Source organism: Periplaneta americana, chromosome 2 (genome assembly GCF_040183065.1).
Source record: "Periplaneta americana isolate PAMFEO1 chromosome 2, P.americana_PAMFEO1_priV1, whole genome shotgun sequence".
NCBI lineage: Eukaryota > Metazoa > Arthropoda > Insecta > Blattodea > Blattidae > Periplaneta > Periplaneta americana.
In genome coordinates this window covers 197,655,496-197,672,020 of record NC_091118.1, presented here as the reverse complement: position 1 = coordinate 197,672,020, position 16,525 = coordinate 197,655,496, and the positions used below count along the sequence as shown (strand labels likewise).

The window sequence follows — 16,525 nt, the reverse complement described above, 5'->3', positions numbered from 1 at the left end:
AACACAGGAACGAACAAGACGGAAATTATTTTTGTAACGTACGTCATATAGAAACTAAATCCTCGTATTGTATTAGCTTGTATTGCAACAGCTTGTTACGAATCCTTCAAATAAGCCTCGGAATGGGACTGATTCTCTGGCACGACCACAGCAAAGGAATAAGGTTTTGAGATTTGGTACTTGGAATGTTACAAGTCTATACAGAACAGGAGGGGTAACATTAGTAGCAAAAGAACTAGCTAGATATAGAATAGACTTTGTGGGAGTACAGGAGGTTAGGTTAGATGGGAACGGCATAACACAAATAGGAAATTATTTGTTGTATTATGAGGAAGGAAACGATAATCACCAATTAGGAACAGGATTCTTTATTCATAAAAGAATAAAATCAGCAGTAAAAAAGGTCGAATTTATCAATGATAGGTTATCGTATTTAGTACTTAAGGGTAGATGGTGCGATATCATAGTTATTAATGCTCATGCCCCTACAGAAGAGAAAGACGACCATATAAAAGATAGCTTCTATGAGGAATTGGCAAGAGAATGGAGAAAGTTACACAACACAGAACTGCACGCATTGTATTCTTCACCTGACGTAATTAGGAACATTAAATCCATACATTTGAGGTAGGCAGGGCATGTAGCACGTATGGGCGAATCCAGAAGTGCATATAGAGTGTTAGTTGGGAGGCTGGAGGGAAAAAGATCTTTAGGGAGGCCGAGACGTAAATGGGAAGATAATATTAAAATGGATTTAAGGGAGGTGGGATATGATGATAGAGAATGAATTAATCTTGCTCAGGATAGGGACCAATGGCGGGCTTATGTGAGGGCGGCAATGAACCTCCGGGTTCCTTAAACGCCAGTAAGTAAGTATTTTGTTAGCATTGGTTTTTTCAAAACAGTAATACAAATTCATGTGATATTATTACTCTATATCTGAAACTAAAATGTCCACAAAAAAAGTATTAGTCTACTGTTCCTTACTCTGTAGTAAAATCTGAGATATTAAGGAAGACGACGGTCGTTTGAAAGTATAGGGTCTTCCAATAAGAGTGTTCTACTTTTAACATATAAAAGCTGCCGTGTTTATGAAGCTTTAGCAGTAATATTTTTCCCATGGTTACAGTTCTTGTTGACAATCATGAAACGTTACATTACTCCACAACGCGCAGAAATCATTAAAATGGATTATTAAGAAAATCATCCGTTCGCCAAACATTCCGTGCATTACATGAAGTGTACGGTGTGTGTAAAATGCCGGGCTATGATAAGGGATTATTTTTGGTCTCTATTGGAAGGTACGGTCCACACCTGTGGAGTAACGGTCAGCGCGTCTGGCCGCGAAATCAGGTGGCCCGGGTTCGATTCCCGGTCGGGGCAAGTTATCTGGTTGAGGTTTTTTTCTGGGGTTTTCCCTCAACCCAATATGAGCAAATGCTGGGTAACTTTCGGTGCTGGACCCCGGACTCATTTCACCAGCATTATCACCTTCATCTCATTCAAACGCTAAATAACCTAAGCTGTTGATAAAGCGTCTTAAAATAACCTACTAAAATTAAAATAAAAAAATGGAAGGTACCGATCTCAGAAACGTCTCGTTTCAGCAAGATGCAGCCACGTGTCACACTGCTCACGAAACATTCGACCTTTTGAGGGAGAAGTTCAAAGACTTCATCATGTCGCGTGGTGGTGATGTTAACTGGCACCCGAGATCATGTGATTTAACGCCGCTGGATTACTTCTTATGGAGTTATGTTAAATAATAGATTAAATGCCAACAAGCTGGAAACAGTTAATGACCGAAGGAACAATATCACGTGCGTTATTCGTGAAATTGAGCCTGGTTTATGTTTGTCTGTTATTGAAAATTGATAGACTCGTATATGCGCAACCCAACGAAGCATCGGAGGCCATTTAACTGACGTTCTCTTCCATATATAATGGCATTAAGTGTGCTTCAAAATAATATTAATTAAATAAATAAGCCTATTTCTTTTATACAAATTATTTCTTTTTAAAACTGGGACACTCTTATTGGATTCTTTATAACACTTAGATCTAAAGTCCGCTTTGACGGGTCATTTGATTGTGCAGCGACTTGCATACTGACTAAGATTAATGCAGTTCTGTAATATTGTTTTTTATTTTATTTTAGTAGGTTATTTTACGACGCTTTATCAACATCTTAGGTTATTTAGCGTCTGAATGAGGTGAAGGTGATAATGCCGGTAAAATGAGTCCGGGGTCCAGCACCGAAAGTTACCCAGCATTTGCTCATATTGGGTTGAGGAAAAACCCCGGAAAAATCCTCAACCAGGTAACTTGCCTCGACCGAGGATCGAACCCGGGCCACTTGGTTTCGCGGCCAGGCGCGCTGACCGTTACTCTACAGCTGTGGACTGTAATATTTTAAGGAGAATATATTCATAAAGCGATTATTATTATTATTATTATTATTATTATTATTATTATTATTATTGTAAAAACCATTCTAGAGAAACGTTCTGTACAAAATGTATTATTATTATTATTACTATTATTATTATTATTATTATTATTATTATTATTGTAAAAACCATTTGTATACCAGTATGTATTTTTTCTGTATATGATTTGATCCTGGTTGAGTGGAAGAAAAGGCCTGATGGCCTTAACTCTGCCAGGGAAAATAAAACTATTATTATTATTATTATTATTATTATTATTATTATTATTATTATTATTATTAAACGTTCTGTACAAAATGTATTATTATTTTTTTTTTAATTTTTCTCTAAAATTGAAACTGTCGGAGATATTATCAATGAATGAGATTATGTTGTAGACTGGAGCAATTGTAGAATATGTTTGGAATACGGAATATTCTTACGAAGTCTTCTCCTTAGCTGTTTTGTCCACAATAAATCGCTAGAAGCTTACGTGCTCATGTGTATGTAAGAAGTAACAGACGGTTTTCTTCCTCTTATTATGTTGTTCATGGCACTGGCTCTGCAGGCCTTTACTACCCCTGGCATAGATCGATGTTTTGCTTTGCTTAGCTTAGATGATAAAGTGAATAGCTGAGAAGTGGACAGCTGGTGTTCAATTTCCGAAAGTACATTGTGATTTATTTCGTTGTCACAGTCTCAAAAATGTTTCTAGGATCTGTAGAATTTAACATTAGGATGTAAAATAATAGGCTGAGGATAATGTTGGAGAATCGACTTCATTTATTTCAATTTTCAAGACATCTGTTGGTTGGAAGTAAGTAAGCAGTTTATTGCCAATGAACATTTTAAATCTGTTTAATACATACTAAAATATACGAGCCACACAGAAAATAATTATAATTATTTTTTTTTATCTTTGGACATTAATAATAAGTAATTATTTTAGATTGATATGTAAGAAAAATTTAATATATTTTAATGTAACTAAGTTGCATACATCTTAAGTCTGGGTAGAGAAAAATGTTATCAGTCAGAGATGTATGCAATGGAGGGGAAAGGAACTGGTCACACTTCCCCGTTATCATTATGAATGATGCCTAATTGGTGTCACTTGCGAGATTCCAACCGTTTTCGGACTGTCGACTGAACATTTGTATACACATACCCAAACACACTTACTTACAAATGGCTTTTAAGGAACCCGAAGGTTCATTGCCGCCCTCACATAAGCCTGCCATCGGTCCCTATCCTGTGCAAGATTAATCCAGTCTCTATCATCATACCCCACCTCCCTCAAATCCATTTTAATATTATCCTCCCATCTACGTCTCGGCCTCCCTAAAGGTCTTTTTCCCTCCGGTCTCCCAACTAACACTCTATATGCATTTCTGGATTCGCCCATACGTGCTACATGCCCTGCCAATCTCAAACGTCTCGATTTTATGTTCCTAATTATGTCAGGTGAAGAATACAATGCGTGCAGTTCTGTGTTGTGTAACTTTCTCCATTCTCCTGTAACTTCATCCCGCTTAGCCCCAAATATTTTCCTTAGCACCTTATTCTCAAACACCCTGAACCTATGTTCCTCTCTCAGAGTGAGAGTCCAAGTTTCACAACCATACAGAAGAACCGGTAATATAACTGTTTTATAAATTCTAACTTTCAGATTTTTGGACAGCAGACTGGATGATAAGAGCTTCTCAACCGAATAATAACACGCATTTCCCATATTTATTCTGCGTTTAATTTCCTCCCGAGTGTCAACACACAGATTTTTTAAAGTCATATCTGATAAACCGTTAGCCACGTGATAAATTCAATATGAATGAGTCCATTCTTATACACAATGCGAATTTAAAAGTACCATAACAAACCTATGTATAAAAAAATGAAGAAATAATTTAATCAGTAGGCCATGGTTAGAAATTAGCAGACTTTGACAATTTGTTGTTGTTTTCTAATGCCAGGCGTTTGACAATCAAGTCATTTGACCTCTTGCACTCCAATATTTTTCAAAGATATTATCATGGCCAGCCACTGAAGCACAGATACTTTGACAATTTGTAAAACAAGAGAACCCCATTTATGGTTACTGAGTCAAAGCCTGGTGTTTTCTTGTTTTACGAATTGTCAAAGCCTGCTCATTTCTAAACATGGCCCGTTGATAAGTTATTGCAACCTACTGTCCGCCCGAGTGGTTATGTAGCAGGGTCATCGAAATGGGGAAAAATCACATCACAACAACTTAACGGTGCCCTTTTTTAAGTTATTTTATAATACTGAATAGAAGTCCAATTGCGAACAGCGAATGTTTTCAGGAAATAGTTGAAACAGTCTAGCCACAAGCCTTTACAGAGGGGCCAGCAGAAACGGGTGGGGGAAACCGAGATGCGACATCAGCACACGGACGGACAGTACACGGAAGCGTTTATTACAATGCATGGCGGAGGATTGAAATATAGTACATTAAAAATAATGTTCTTCAGTTGTGCTTTGACATGGATGCTAGCATGCTTTCACAGTACATTATAAAACTGTAGAAAGTTGATAAAATCTTACTCCTATACAGATGGATAAATAACGATAATATATTTTATGCTCCACCATGCCGAAATGTAGTAATTATACACCTGGTAGCAGTCCTTTAATGCATGTCATTAAAGTACACCTATTCATTAAAGTTCAGATTTTCGATTATTCTCGGATATGCAATCGAAAGACAACTAGCGAAACGTCACGGAGGCTGGAAATCCAATAGGCCCTACTATCGCAGAAGGTTATGTTCTGTTACTATAATAATTACCGATAATTGTAAATAATATTGAAATAAATTCAATTTGTCATCTCGTTTTTCAATTCTAAATCAATTTCCAGGTTATATCAAAATTAGTTCATGTTATTCTTTACATTACATCAAGGTCAATGACATTATTGTTCCTCGGAAAAAATCAATACTTTCGCGTCTGCGCACGTCTCACAATATACGTGCTATGCACAAGGTCACTTCCGATCTTCAGTCAGATACAAATAAAATGAATACTTCTGAATAATTCCAAGTTAGAAATATGGTCGAGCATAAAAAGTCGTATGAAACTTGCCTATAATTGTAATTAAGACGCTCGTATGAAAATTATGAAACTCGCTTGCGCTCGTTTCATAAACAAACATACTCGCGTCTTAATTACTATCATTATAGGCTCGTTGCATAATGTACTATTACAAAATATTTTCATGTGCTTATATACTATATACCAGTCAAAGTGAACCTGTTAACTGTCTGTGGCTCAAAAACGGTCATTTAATTTTCTTGGCAATAGCACACTCAGTTTTAATGCATTATTATTATTATTATTATTATTATTATTATTATTATTATTATTATTATTATTATTATTATTATTATTGAAGGATTGACTTTTATTCGTAGCACATTTCATTCCGTCCACTAGACACACTTAAATCTTACAGCAAATTATGTTTTTTTACCCTAATTCCATTACTCTAATTCCGGTATAGACGTTACTTAAAATCGCAGGCATTTTCTCAGATCCCCGCTCACTTTAAATTTTTAAGGGGAGGAATAGTTGAAATTACTAAATCTTACAGTTTTCATTTTTTTTCTCAAAGATCAAGGACACCAGAATAAAATTATATGACACGTTTCCTTATTAATTAATTAATATATAAATGGTTGAAAAAAATTCCTGCCTTTTATTTCATCTTAATAACGAAACGTGTCACATAATTTTATTTTGGTGTCCTTGGTCTTTGAGAAAAAAATGAAAACTGTAAGATTTAGTAATTTCACCTATTCCTTCCCTTAATGAAAATCAAAACTCTTCTTTGAAGCAATTTTTTCAGCGTACTTATTTAAATGTCTTCTGATAAGTAAGATTATCTTAGATAATAATTGATTTAAGAGAGTGAGAATCTGAATAGTGTAAAATGTAACTAGTGAGTGATGTATGGAATGGAGGGAAAAGAAACTGGCCACCCTACCCCATTATCTCCTGGCTTAGTTGCCTCATAAGTGGTGTCTTGTTAGTATCACTTGTGAGGTTCAGACTTGTCTTCTGACAGTTGACTAGACAACAATAATCATACTGTAATTAAAAAGTCTTCATTTCGGCTTCTGTTAAGAGAACACGATGTTCGTATAATATTCAGTTCAGTTGATACAGCGTCGTGCGAAGCGAGAGCTTGGAGATCGGGACCCGGCTGGACGTGTGCCCACGCCGTCCTAAAAATGGAGCGTCTGCGGGGGGGGGGCGAGGGCTGCGGGGGAGACGCTGACGGCACGACGCCCTTCTCAGTCAGTCCCAGCACATCCTGCTGACCGGTCTAGTCTCTCTATTAACACCAGGTAAGCACTCCAATTTGATTCAGCGCCATTAAACGCTCCAGTGCGACGACAATGTTAGTGTCTGTGCATATATTATCCCATGATGCCACTACCTGTAGGAGGGACGAAAGGTTTATTAAATTCGCAGTGGTTGCGCCCTGTAGTGAGGTTAAAATCGAACGCCGCAACGCAGCGGATAACTACGCATCTCGAAATAGCGGAATATAATGTGATAAAGTGCCGTTGGAATGTGTGGATTATTACGAATCTCGAACAGAAAACGAAGTGCAGGATATACTGTTGAAATGAGCTCTTATGGAAACAACACAGTTTGCGTTAAGTTAAACCATGAAATGCCGGTTCACTGACAGTATTTGAAAGGTATCTCCTGAACAGTTCTGAAATAGTAAGACTTCTGCGTAGTAAAACTCGTAGGCTTTCATTTTTAATTAACTTTAGCGGAACAGAATAATTAAATTCGCTGACAGTGTGAAGTTAGGAATCTAGATGACGTACAATTTCACATTTTCTTCTCATGAAAAACATACACACAGAAGTGCATAATGTTGACCTAGGATCGTATAAATTTCCTTATATCCGCGTGTTATGTAAAGGTAATAGAATTAGGAATACATTACTAATGATCACTTTTAAAATCGGTTACGAAATAGATATTTTCTTCTCTTTATCCTATTTAAAACTTGATATTTTGTTCAGGTGCACCCTTAAGAAATCTTCTACATCAAGGAACCCTAACTGAGATTTAATATCTAGCGGTCTCTGTTATAATTTTGAATCACTTACGTACAAGAAATTAAGAAAAAAATTCCCTGAATTTTGATATATTTTAAAAGCTACCGTTTTCACATTCATATAATTAAACCTATATCTTCTTACGAAATCTTACTTATGTTGCTATTATATTATATGGATTATTTATTTGATTATATTCAAAGAATCACATTCATTCTCCCTTTCGAAAAAATATAATACAATTAAAAGCTAAATTGTCAATTTTGAGTTATTCGCATTTTTTTAATTCTATTTAAAAAATGCACAACTAAACACTTTTATCAAAAAAGCATAATGAAAATAAAAAATACACATTACATTATAATATAATGTAATTAAAGATGAATACTAATGACTCAAATCGAAAGATTGTATACGGCCTGTAATGGGTTATCTGCAATCGCACTTCATATAAATCTTTTCAGGCTTCTTTATTTTTATGATTTTAGTCAGTCAACAAATGTATTATTTCAAGTCACGTGACTTTTTCCTTTTCACATCTAAACAATAGTTACATTCATTGGATATGGGGCTATTATACTTTCCAATAACATGTTAGTTTCTTATTCAGCCTCCTATGTTAATAAAATGAAGTTAATATCTAGTAACATAGTAAATTAATATTAATTCATTTCAGAAGTTTGAATAGAAGTTTCTAGTAAAGAACTTTGCGTTTATTACGATAAATTCATATGAATGTATCGTGGGAGTGAAATGTTTGTCAACATTTGTATGTTGACAAAAACAACGCTATAACGATATTTCCAGAACGCGCAGGTACACTCATTACGCCTACTGTAATTTTCCTCAAATTAATATAGCTTGCAATTGTTTTTCTTTCTGTCACATGCGAAAATTCCTTACAGAACAGAGTATATAGCTTCGTGTTTGTAAGTTTACATTCTTGCATGCTTTTATTTAAATTGTAGCTCTAGGAATAAAATTTAAATTGTTTATTTCGACGAAAAAAGTCACAAATTTAGGAAGTAACGCCAAGAAAAGACTTGCTAATTAGATTGGAAATGTAGTTACGATATAAGCCTATATTGTGAAATGTATTGACGAAGTAGAAATATATTTTTCGAGAGCTGTTGTTGTCCTATATTTTATTTTTCAATTGGTCCCTCAGGTAACGATGTTATTGGCGTCGAATACGATAAGCTAAATAAAATCACATAAGAAGATTCCTGGTGTTCTTTAATTAGTGTAATTGGAAACAACATAATATAATAATTTTAGGTAAAGTTTTGGTAAAATAAGAAATATATTTTTCAGATGATAAATCGAAATGGATTTAGTGTCTAATGGCCAGCATTAAAATATATTGTGAGATCTCCAGATTCTCTGACGAGCATCCATGGCTATATTTAAAACTCTAACCAAGATTATTTTTATTTATGCTATTTATCATCTCTCTGCGTGTCAAATTTTAATTAATATATTACTTGTTTATGATACTCGGGAAGAAATTAAACGCAGAATAAATATGGGAAATGCCTGTTATTATTCGGTTGAGAAACTTTTATCATCCAGTCTGCTGTCAAAAAATCTGAAAGTTAGAATTTATAAAACAGTTATATTACCGGTTCTTCTGTATGGTTGTGAAACTTGGACTCTCACTTTGAGAGAGGAACATAGGTTAAGGGTGTTTGAGAATAAAGTGCTTAGGAAAATATTTGGGGCTAAGAGGGATGAAGTTACAGGAGAGTGGAGAAAGTTACACAACACAGAACTGCACGCATTGTATTCTTCACCTGACATAATTAGGAACATTAAATCCAGACGTTTGAGATGGGCAGGGCATGTAGCACGTATGGGCGAATCCAGAAATGCATATAGAGTGTTAGTTGGGAGGCCGGAGGGAAAAAGACCTTTAGAGAGGCCGAGGCGTAGATGGGAAGATAATATTAAAATGGATTTGAGGGAGGTGAGAAATGATGATAGAGAATGGATTAATCTTGCTTAGGATAGGGACCAATGGCGGGCTTATGTGAGGGCGGCAATAAACCTCTGGGTTCCTTAAAAGCCAGTAAGTAAATAAGTAAGTATTACTTGTTTATTTTATCTAGGCTATCGCTTTTTTTTTTTGTTATTTTTCAGTTTTATATATAAAAACAACGTAAATTGTTGAAATGATTAATCATCGGTACGATTTAAAATTGTAGTGATTGATTTATTTGAAAAAGTTGAGAGTGGCTGCTTGAATCGGAATTTGTGGTAATGTTATCGGAAAACCCGAAACCTTACACTCAAGACTAACTCGGGAGGAACGTGTTTGGCCACACAAACAGGAATGCCCGCATTGTGTCTAGAAGCGAGAACCCTGCCAACAAATTCGGGGCAGCCGGCCGGTACGGTGTCTGGTTTCCTCTCGCTGGCGAGTTATTTCTAGCCCCGTACCTCGGCTACGAAAATAGCAGCGTGCGGCCCACAAGGGGTGCACAATACAACCCGAATTTAATATCACAACTTATATTATTCTACGCATAAATTTGTACTGCCTGTATTACGGGCTTGATATAAATTTTCAGCAGTTCTGTCCAGAAAAATTCTGGGGTTATACGATGCAATATGACGTGGCAACACTATTACGTGCCGGTAATATTTAATAACTATACCAGTATTCCAGTTTCACTGTCTCTATTCCTCTCAGTGTTAACATGTGGGTATTAAATGACTACGATTTTTCATGATTTTATATATCTGAAAATATCGTTGCCTATTGTACCATAAAAAAGGTGACTGACATTGTAGCATTTATGCGTTTAAATATTCGTATATCCTTAAATGAACCAAAAAATAATAATTGTTTCACTGTTATTTGAAGCCGAAATTATATATAATATAAATACAGACTAACTAATCCAACGGTCAGCGCGTCTGGCCGCGAAACCAGGTGGCCCGGGTTCGATTCCCGGTCGGGGCAAGTTACCTGGTTGAGGTTTCTTCCGGGGTTTTCCTTCAACCCAAGATGAGTAAATGCTGGGCAACTTTCGGTGCTGGACCCCGGACTCATTTCACCGGCATTATCACCTTCATCTTATTCAGGCGCTAAATAACCTAAGCTGTTGATAAAGCGTCGTAAAATAACCTACTAAAATAAAAAATAAGACTAATCCAAATGAATTTACTAATTGGAAATTTTAAAAAGTCTGTTTTGAAGATAGTGTTCACTATAAATCAGTATACTGTTAGTACATTACAAACATAATTTTAAAATATCTGAAAAATTTATCATCACACCAACCTATGTAAATAATTTATTAACAATTATTTTTGTTAATTGAGGAGCCCAATCTAGGCTGCCCTCAATTCAGTGTCATATATTGTAGGCTATTTATATTTTTTAGAAATGATCTGTATAGCGCTAAATGCGCTGATCGATCAATAAATTGTAAAAAAAAAATTAAAATATCTTATGGTGGTGGTAAACATGTGTGTTTTGAGACAAACAGTCTCCAAATTATCTCAGGATAATACACATCATTTTGAAGTAAATTAAAATTTATTCCGAGCGTCTTATTAAATGAAATTTCAATGTAATATACAGTAGATAGGCCAGCTATTTCTTTTTGGATCGTTACAAGTTTAATATGAACAAAATATGCATTTTGAGCAGCTTATCTCTACTAAAACCTTATTCCCAATTACCAAGATATAAAATAAAAATATAGCTGTTCTTTCTCCAATTAAAATTTAAAATGAGTTGTACACCATTCGTGAGATTAACTTTAATAATAATATTAATAACAATAACAACAACACTATTCTAGGGAACAATTTTTAAAGGAGCAGAGTAGTATCAGGTTACAGGGAGAGACGGAAATTCCTGACTTGATCGTATTAAAGAATGTCATTTAATTCATTTCAGACTAATTTTCTAGCAGCGAAATCAATTTTTATTACAAAATTTTATTACATTTCTATTTATATGTGGAATTTTAAAGTAATTGAAGTTTAGTTGAATTGGGATTTTTTATAATTCGTTTGGATTGGTTAGTCTGTATTTTACGTCACATGTGATATCTCAAACCTCAGACCACCACTCCTGTCTCAGATTTTTTCTTGGCACGGAGAACATAAACACACTGAGAGCGTGAAAAAGCACGTAATGTATCATCCAAGTACTTCAGCTGTCAGCAGGTGAAGAGCAAGTGTACACATGTTAAGTAACATTGTATGTACAACAACCACGGAAGAAGAATTTGTTCTTAAGGACTTAGAATCATCTTTTCCATATACGAATTCCATACAACAAGACATAGGATAACTGAATACTTCATATAAATGATACCTTCACCGTAATGTATGGCTACTACGCCTCTTCTGGACCCAAATATAACCTGATTTAAACTCGGCCAAGGATGATACATTTTAAGAGGCGCGCAAAATTCTTATCGTGACTTCTTTCGGGAAGGAAAATATCTCTACAATAAATGTATGGCACGTAAAAAGACAGTTCTTGCGTCATATCAGAAAGATTTGTGACAGGCGAAACAGAAAACAAAGTGGAGAAGGTGGAACGCTATAGAGCTTCAAAATAATATCGTAGCATTTAAGTACTCTTTAATATATAATATAGACTCCAACTATACAAAATGAAAGGGGTATAATTGCATTAATTTTAAGAATAGAATCTTTAGCTTGTAAGTAACCGAAAAGTTAAATATCATTTTGGTATTAGAATAACGGTTTAGCCGGCAAAAATAATTTGTGTCTCAAGTTTGAATCCCATTTATGGTAAAACTATTGGGTATTGAGACGCATGAGTGGTAAGATATCAACGTGAATAACAAGCTGAAAAAAATATTCCTTTATAATTTCTCCGAAAAACGCTTCGTTTGTGTAATAACATACAGAATTAACTGATTAAATTTTTGTCACAATGTAAATGCGTTTTTAATCAGTTAATGTTGTACGTTATTATACAAATGAAGCGTTTTTTCGAAAAAATGACAAAGGAATATGTTTTTCGGCTTGTTCTTCGCGTTGACATCTTAACCACTCATGCGTGTCAATACTCAATAGTTTTAGCATAAATGGGATTCAAATTTCAGACACTATTTTTTTCGGCTAAAAATACCGAAGTGACATTTGACTTTTTGGTTTCTTATAACCTAAAGAATGTGTTCTTAAAATTAATGTAGTTATACCACAATCTACTATATACAGTCACGAAGCTTGAGTTTTGAGGGTGCTAGAAACAATAGACTGTGACGGTACTATTTTGCATTTCCTGTAATGAGGCGATATTAGCGATCCTCGTGGTGAGCAACTATCTAATGTTTGCATATTTACTGCGTATTGAGCTTCGCGACTGTATACTAGACTGTGGTTATACCCCTTTCACGCTATATACAGGGTGTTTCAGAAATACTTTGATAAACATTGGGGACATGTTCCTCACACCAAAACAAGAAAAAAAAAGTTCGTATAAACGTATGTCCGAAAATCCTTAGTTTTTTAGTTATTAATGAAAGAACATAATGAAACATATTCTGTTAGATATTGTCAGCTTGGTAGCAAGTGTAACGTTAATCAATTCAGAAACTCATAACAAATGTTCAAAATGTTCTCCTCTTGCTTCCACACACGCATGCCTTGTAGGATCATGGACTCCTGGGCAATACATAGCCATCTAGGATACAATGGGTGCATCAGCAGACTTGTATCGATAACATAATTCGATTATCTAACAAAATGAATATTATTATCGGTTACAAACTTAATTTAAATTGTTGAGTTGTACCTCGAAACGCATTGAACGTAAATTTTCATTGTTATGAGTTTCTGAATTGATTAAAAGTTGCAAAACTTGCTACCAAGTATGACAATAACTAACAGATGTTTCATTATGTTCTTTCATTAATAACTAAAAAAAACAAAAGATTTTCGGACATATGTTTATATGAACTTTTTTTCTTGTTTTGGTGTGAGGAACATGCCCCCAAGGTTTGTCAAAATATTTCTGAAACACCCTGTATATTGAAAGGTGTTCAATGACGATAACTTCACAAAGTAAATCCATAATGCAAAAGGATCAGAATTTTCCTTTGCTATTTTGCGTAATTTATTTTTACTTAGTAGAAATAAAATCGTTTGTCTCTAGCAGTAAAAACAGTAGCATTTTCCAACCTTCTCCGCACCAGTGAGGGCGATTATGCAATCAATGTCAACTTTAGACCTTTCGACTACCCTCATGTCCCGCGGTAGTCAGGCGTTAGGTTGAAACACTCGTCTGGTAACAGCGTTGCCAAATATCCATTACTTAAAGTGATTTATTAATAATTAAATTATTAAATACTGTTCAACTGTAATGTGATAGAAACTTTATGCAATTTTAACTCAAATTCAAATTCAAATTCAAATTTATTCACAATTTACATTTGAAATGATACATATGAATATATACTCGAAATGAGCATAGATCGTGCTTGGGTACAGTCCAGTAGACTACATAAATTTTAAAGAGATCGATAATAAAGTTGATGTTAGAAATAACAGTAACAATAATAATAATAATAATAATAATAATAATAATAATAATAGAATGTCTGTGACGGAGATGATACAAAGATAGTAATACAAATTAATTCATTAATAATAATAATAATAATAATAATAATAATAATAATAATATTAATAATAATAATAAAACAAAAATATTACCAATAATAAAATAAATACTAAGACGGATAAAATAAAATATAAAACCACTAGCGAGAGTTAACACAACTTAAATAAGCATATAATTAACCAGAAAAAAATGAACTCGAAAATCAACAGAAAAGTTCGATGTATCGCAGACGACAGCAACCGCCGTATTGACGTTGTGTTATGCATTATTGGTAGTAGGGGGGGGGGGTCGAAGGTCTACGTAACTGCCGTTCTCTTCGAATCTTCTCATACAATCATGGGAAGTTAATGCTGAAAAACAAAATGTCTACGAGTCAAACTGTTCATTATTACCAGGATAAATACAAATAATACTGAAATATATTAATCAAATTTCAGTTATAGATCTCCCCTTATGTAAAGACTTTATAAAATGTGTATTCCTAAATGTGTTTAAAAATAATAGGATCAAAATGTATCATGTAAAATAATTATTTTTGGGAGATCCAAACGCAAAGGAATAAAATGGTAAACATTAGCCTATCCAAATACTTGTTAATATTAGTCCCTTGCATTTGATAACTCAATTGTCCACAATCATTCAGACAATTTAATTTCAATGTTTCAGGTCCCATATCCTAGGACTCACACACCACCATGGCGGACGATGAGGTGAGGTAAGTATCTGAAACAGGTGCCAATTCTACACCGATGGAACCATGTCTTATAGACTAGAAGTTTGCAATATAATTTACATCATCTTTAAATTATCTTGACAATCAGCTATTATAAAACGTGAAAACATATGAAAATAAGGAAAAGAACCCTTGATGCTTGGGACTTGAACGCAAAGACAAATTAAATTAATCTGCAATACCAACATTAGTAGTTAAGAAATAGTTTTCTTGTGAATGAAACAATTGAATATCATACACTTGTATCATATCAGCCGAAGTCTTTCCCACGATACTGATTACTTTTTCTCTTTCCTTCCCTTCCCTCAACCCAGTGCCACAAACTTAACCTGCCTAATGACAGAGATCTGTCAACATCCTGTGATACTACTAAGAAATGTGGTGTAGTAGTATAGTGCGATGGTTTGATATAAACTTACACTAAATATACTCAGAGAATCTAACACGGTATCAGAATAACGATCAAATATACCATTCCTCACAACTATTTAATTTGCTTAAGTGATTAATAGTGAAAGATGTGCTCTTGAATAGCATAAATTTTATCATATAATTTTAATTGGTTGAGAATTTTATTTTCCAAATGAAATACCGTACACTTTATTTTGCTCTCTGTAGTACAATAATTAAAAATTTTAGGACTACTTTAAGGCCAAAGTAAAAGAGAAGCTCCTATCTAATAATAAGGTGTAAACGAATCTTGATTTTATTGAAATAGAACGAAAATATAAATTAATAGCAATAATTTTCGTTGTTACCAAAATTAGAAGGCACACGTAAATGAAGTTTTTAGCTAGTTCGATGGCTAAAATGAACTTACAAACGAAAATATAATAATATTAGATATTTTCGTTTATATATTATATGAAGCTGATTATATGACAACGGACACAAATTTCCTAGAACAACAACACGATTATAATTTTCTTTATATTTAGGTTTTTAGTATTAAAAGATACCTACCGTCGCGCGGGGTGACTTTGTGCCACTCGCGAATTTCATAAAAAAAAAACGTAAGGAAGTAGTCTTTAAAACCGTCACAAGGTTTTAAAGACTACTAATCGTAAGGAAGTAGACTTTAAAACCTTGTCACGGTCTTAAAGAATACTTCCATATGATTTTCGCGAATGGCACAAAGTCTCCCTCATGGGACAAAGTCACCCTTCGCGACGGTACGTATTTTTTATTCGAAAACACGAATCAATAAAATCAAAAACGTCAAATTCTCAATTACATAGAATCTACATTCTAACATAATAAGAAACATTATTCATTCATTTTATTCCATAGATCTTACATGAGCAATGAAGCTTTAAGATGTGGAACAAGTCAAAATTTTACAATATTACAATTACAATTTTTTTTAAATTTTTACATTTTTACAATTTAGTAATTTTTACAATTTTGTGCAATTTTTTACAATATTTTGGCGAGACGTTTGAAATGGGAGAATATGTAGCACGTATAGGTGAATCTATAAACGCATATAGAGTGCTAGTTGGAAGGCCTGAGGGGAAAAGACATTTGGGGAGACCAAGGCGTAGATGGAAGGATAATATTAAAAGGATTTGAGGGAGATGGGATATGATGGTAGAGACTGGATTAATCATGCTCAGGATAAGGACCGATGGCAGGCTTTTGTGAGGGCG

At 34.3% G+C, this 16,525-nt stretch overlaps 1 protein-coding gene and 1 long non-coding RNA gene across 2 annotated transcripts in view; both read left to right on the top strand.

Moving 5' to 3' along the window:
- wupA (wings up A) overlaps window positions 1-16,525 on the top strand; it is a 187,420-nt gene that overhangs the window by 124,457 nt on the left and 46,438 nt on the right. The gene's annotated exons all lie outside the window — the stretch shown is intronic.
- On the top strand, window positions 6,617-14,852 carry LOC138695013 (uncharacterized). Its single transcript, XR_011331037.1, has 2 exons — window positions 6,617-6,795; window positions 14,810-14,852. It is a non-coding gene; the product is annotated as an uncharacterized lncRNA (long non-coding RNA).